Raw genomic sequence first — 5,483 nt, forward strand, 5'->3', positions numbered from 1 at the left:
GCCTCAACTTACTGCAGACTGCAGAAGCCCAGACCATAAGGAAGAGATTGACGCTGTTGGTTATATTAAAGTATAAAACACTTGTACCTCGAAAGACTCCATAAATAAAGTGAAAAGACAAGCCACCAACTGGCAGAAGATTGTAGCGACAGACCTTGGATTAGAGCTCCCGCAAATCATTAAGAACGACACAAACAACCCAAGGAAACATGGCCGGGGATACAAAGGCAATTCATAGAAGAGAAAATCCAGACAACCGGTCAAATGATAAAAACATTTCAGCTCCACTGATCAGAGACACACAAATTAAAAACACAAATGAGAGACATTTGGCCCCCACCAGAGTGGCATAAAGTCTGACAATTCCCAACGTGAGTCTGGATGTGGAGTGACAGAAATTGGCCAGCCCTTCAGATGCGGTCGGGGAACGGCAGACGAAGCTGAAGAAGCTCCTGCACCCAGCGACCCCCTCCTCTGGGCACACACAGTGAAATGTGCAAGTATTTTCACGGCAGTGTAGTTTGTATTGTGGAAGACTGGAAATAACTCCAATGCCCATCTATGGGAACATAGATTAATAAATTGTGGCACATACTTAGTGAAATAGGTTAGGGTAGTGCTAACATGCACGCAGAGCTCAGCACAGCACGGATAGATTTCAAACAAAATGTTGAACAAAAACAAGCAAGTCGCTTAAACAGGAGGCTATGTACAAAATTCCATCATTTATTAAAAGTTTAAAAATCTGCAAAACAATGCTGTATATGTTTTATAAATATATACATATGCAGCACAAATACGAAAACATGTAGAGGAACAATGCGTGCCTACCTCAGGGAACACGGTGGTGACTCAGGAGGGAGGGGAATGGGCTGAGAAGTTCCTATTTATTTCTGATGTCTCATTTCCCAATCCAGGTCCTGGGAACATGAGAGCTGTAGGTATTTGTCCCCATGTTTTTCATATGTTAAATACTTAATTTAAAAAAAAAAAAAGCAGGGCACTGGAAATTGCTCCAAGGTCAGTTTTCTCCCAGGTCAATGATCACTGTTAGAAAATGTCATCAGGAATTTTCCTCCTAGTCATTGCTCCTAATTCTGTTCCTTAAGGATCCCTCATGAAAAACGCAGCTACTGGTGGCCTACATCTGTGCTGGCTCCTGCCCTCAGCAGGCTAATGTGCAGGATGGCAACTGTAGGGAAGAGGCTGCGTGTCCCAGCCACCCCCTCCATCGCCACCTATCTCTACCCCTCCCCACCCCTTCCGGCCTTCTCAGCAGATGGCTGCTTACACAGCGTGTTCTTTTCTGCAGCAAGTCCTTGAGGCAAAGGAGGCTCAAAGAAACCCCACCCATTTGTCAGGGGAGTTCTCTGCCAACCCCAAACTAGGCTCAACAAGCGATGCTCAGTGGGAAAAAGTGAGCTGGGAGTCAGGTCTTCTGCTGTTGATTTGTTGGCTGATTCTGAGCAAGAGACACAGCCTCTCTGAGCTTCTATGTCTCCGAAGGTACTCTGAGGGAGATGTACGGTCTAACATGGTGGTTCTGAACCTAGAAGCATCGGGATAGACTGAGGAGTTTTTGAACATGCAGATGCAGGGGCCTCATATTCAGGATTGCCTGAGGCGGACACTGGGATTTTATTTCTATTGAATTGCTAGATGATTCCAATGCATGGCCAAGTTTGGAAATCATTAGGTGGTCATCCAGGTTGGACATTCACAAAGGTGAGAAAGCTCTGTTCACATGGCCTTTGTTCCTCTCCCAACCCCCAGTGCCTTCCTGCATCCTTGTTAATCATCACCCTGAATAGTTTATGCCAAGCAGGGTGCTGGGTGAGAATGAGGGAGCAGATGAGCTTCCAGAATGCGGCCCCTTTCAGCCTCCCACTCCTTAGTAACTGCAGGGAAGCCGAGAAAGAAGGCAGGGAGGGGGGCAAGCACTCATACCCCTCCACAGGTAGAGGAGGGTCCAGGGGTAGGGACAGGCCCGTCTTCTGAATTCCTGCCCCTTTGCCACAAGGCCTGTCACCCCTTCTTCCCTACCTAGCAAGGGTAGGAGTCACCACAAATCACAGAATTCTAAAACATCAAAGGCAGACCAATGTTTTCTCAATTGCAGCCATTCACTGCTGTCTTACCACCTGTACTATTATTTAATTGGCACTTTCTTTTATATTGACTCACTGCTTTTTTTACTTGAATGCCTACTTTAGCCCCCTTCTAAGCAATAATATCTCTGAAATAACAGGTTTCATTTGCTAGTTATTTTTTTATTAATACACATTAAAATGAACACATAATGATTTCGATTTTAAAATGTCCATTTTAAAATCTATTTCTCTCCTGATGTCACTTTGTGCATCACCATACTTCCAGAAACTCTGAACTGGTCCAATTCTCTGGTTTTACAAAGATGCAAACTAAGGCTCAGGGAGAGGTGAGGCTTGCCAAAGGTCATGACACTGGGGTGGAACCCCATATTCCCACAAGCATCCTCACTGGAGATTAAGGGGTGTGCACCAAATGGCTTGTGATGGGCCCCAGGCACCCTGATGACCTTGACCTTTTGGGAGACCTTTCTTCGGTTCTGCACTGCCCCCTCCTGGCAGGTCCTTTTGCAATGAGGCTCCTCCAAATAGGGGCCTCATTGCAGAACAGGGATGATCCTGCCCAAGGTGAGAAAGAAGCTGGGGCAGCCAGGAAAAGCATGATTGAAGAGGTGGCATTTGCACTTGGCTCTGAAGGCTGAACAGACTGGGATGGGCTTGAATTAAGAAGTCGTGACTTGATCTTGTGGTCAGTCGTTCACCCGAGGGAAGTGTGATAAGCAGGGAGTGATGTGATGCCAAATACAGTGTGGAGAATGGACAGGGGAGAAAAGAACAGAAGCAGAGGCAGCCTGGGAGGAAACAACAGTATGGCAATGGTCCAGGCGAAGAGGAACATGGCCTGCCTCTGCCTCTACCCCACTGGGGTCCTCGCCAAGTCGATTCTTACCTCTAGGCCTATATCCTTATTGGTAAGAGGAGAGAGCTGGGCTCGATGCTCTCCAAGGACCCTTCCAGCTCTGAGAAATAAAACCACATAAATAAGAAATTATGCTAATGGGACTGTGAATTGCTACAATCCTTTTGGCAGTTAATCTGGCTTTTAGCTATTTAAATAAACCGTGCATCCCCTATGGCCCACTTTTGATTTCATCCTACAACAATTAAAGCTTGGGGTTGTAAGGATGTATTTTACTAGTGTGTTTAGAGCAGCACCATTGTATTAGCCAGAAAACTAGAAGCGAATAATCTATATCATGCTGTCTGTTACCTCTGTCTGTCAATCGACCCGCCCAGGGACCGAGCACTCCAGCAGCTGGAGCCTGTCTATATCCTGCCACTCACTGGCTGCATGGCCCAAGGCTTGATCTCTCTGAGCCTCAGTTTCTTCATCTATAAACAGGGCTGATACCAAGTCACATGCCTCATAAGGTGCTCTGAGGGTTACACCAGTTAGTGCTTGTAAGCCTTGCAGCACAGCCCTGGCTCAGGGTACCCGCTCTATAGATGTGAGCTGTTACCTTTACTCAAAAGCCTATGGCAGATTCAGATGTCTGGAGAAATGGCTCTGATGTGCTATTAAGTGCAAAAAAAGTTAGTTGCAGGGTTGTGTGTTTAGTACGATCTCCTTTTGTAAAAAAGAAAAATAAACAAAAAAGAAAAGGAGGTTAAAACCTTGTGGAGGATGTCTCTGTTTGTCCCCACACAGGAAGGATGCAAAGGAATCTGACACCAGCCTTGCCCCTCAGGTTGGCTGGGGAGGGGAGGGCCTGGAGTGTGGGAAGTGGGCTGGGAATGGATGAGAGGTTAGAAAGATTAACTTGGTCTCTATACATCTATCAATAGTTTAACTTGTTTCTTTGGTAATAACTTTTCAACCTTTTGTAAATCTTCAAAATCTCCAATGAAACTGAAAAAAAAAAAAAAAAGGAACAGAGAAATTATCATCCCACGAGAGGAAAGAAGCCATGGGAAACCTACTGGCCCAAGTGACTTGGCCAGAGAGAACCCACTGTTTCAGTGGATGGAGGGGCTGTCTCTGGGTCCTGGGGGCAAGGGCAGCCTTCCCAGATGGGCCCTGTTCTTGAGAGTTCCAATGCTGGTAGGGCGTTTTTCCAACCCCTTCAACCACAAAAAAATGCTGAGGATCAGAGAGGGCAAGAAAGTAGCCCAAAGTAACACAGCAGAGCCAGGCCAAAAGGGTAATTTCTTCACTCCTGGCCCAGTAGTCTCTCCCCTGCATCATGCTACCTCCCACCTCTGTGCAGGAGCCACTCCTGCTGGGGAAAAAAAAAGGGTATAATGCCCCACCAGCTTAGCTTCTTTTTCTTCTACTGACAGTTCTTCCTGTACTCATTTTCCCAGTGCCCTCACTGTGCCCTGATTGAGAATTCGAGATGACTAAGGCATGCTGCTTACTCAAGAGGCTCTCGCAGTTGAGTGGTTTGGAAGCTTCTGGCTTCTACTGCTAACGAAGATATCTTTTTCTAACTGGTAGAAAAATGCTCTGAGGCTAATTTTTTTTTAATGTGCTGTTTTGTTTGCTGCTGTCTTAATTGTTGCCATGTTATATTTTATCAGTTTAATGTTTTAATTTTGTGCTTGGGCCCTGCGGCAATTCAATGAAGGGTATGATTTGGAAAATCAAGGAAATAAAGAAATTGTCCACAGAAGAGGCAGCCTCCCAGGAGCCGAGGACAAAGCATAAGTGCCTCAAATGAATTTTATTAGGAACAAAACAAAAACAACCAACCTGTTACCAGATAGAAGGTATTAGGCCATCCTGGTTTGTTTTTATTTTTGTTTTTTAATTTAATACCAGTTCTCCATTTCTTCCAAGGTCAGCCAAGGACTCAGCCCCTGGTTCCTTCTTTATTGCCTTCTAGAAGCCTTCCGCATTTCTGTTTCCAGGCCTATACTCACGGTCTGTTCTGCCCTCCTCCCTTCGTCAAGAGCTGGGCTGTAACTACGCTTGCATTTGCCAATATTTATTGATGGGGGTGCAGCCAACAAAACAACCCCAAGTCTGCCTCCAGGGAATTTACTAAGGCTTGCATTCTACTGGGCAATAATGCCCCCGAGGGGGCGAATATTGGTTCTTGGAAGGGTGAAAAAAATCTACATGTTTTGGATGTTCATCACCCTGTTCCCTGTCTCAGTGAACAGCCCATCCAGCCACCTGGTCAGTAACTGGGCATATCCATCAACGAAGTGGCCAACCCTCTCCAAGCTCAGGCTCCTGGTTAAAGCCTCATTGGCCGCCTAGTGCACGAAGGCTTTCTCTGTCTCCCTGAAAATTGACCCCATCTGTCTTCACTTCCTTCCCAGCCTAGATCCCAGGGCCCGGAGACTGGGAATCTCTTTTGCCAACACTGAGACCCATGTGCCCTTTTTTGCCCCTGCCCGCACCTGGGTAGTAAGCCATGAAGCGGGAAA

The 5,483-nt window shown here is 46.3% G+C and overlaps 1 long non-coding RNA gene across 1 annotated transcript in view; it reads right to left on the bottom strand.

The window, feature by feature from the left end:
- Nucleotides 1–2,344: 2,344 nt before the first annotated feature.
- LOC112475224 overlaps nucleotides 2,345–5,483 on the bottom strand; it is a 6,524-nt gene continuing 3,385 nt past the window's right edge. Inside the window, exons 2-3 of the long non-coding RNA XR_003044611.1 lie at nucleotides 2,998–3,067; nucleotides 2,345–2,899 (exon numbers count right to left, since the gene is read on the bottom strand). This is a non-coding gene — a long non-coding RNA (uncharacterized LOC112475224). The remainder of the gene's footprint in view (nucleotides 2,900–2,997; nucleotides 3,068–5,483) is intronic.

This window comes from Pteropus alecto, unplaced genomic scaffold (genome assembly GCF_000325575.1).
Source record: "Pteropus alecto unplaced genomic scaffold, ASM32557v1 scaffold40, whole genome shotgun sequence".
In the NCBI taxonomy this organism is placed as follows: Eukaryota; Metazoa; Chordata; class Mammalia; order Chiroptera; family Pteropodidae; genus Pteropus; species Pteropus alecto.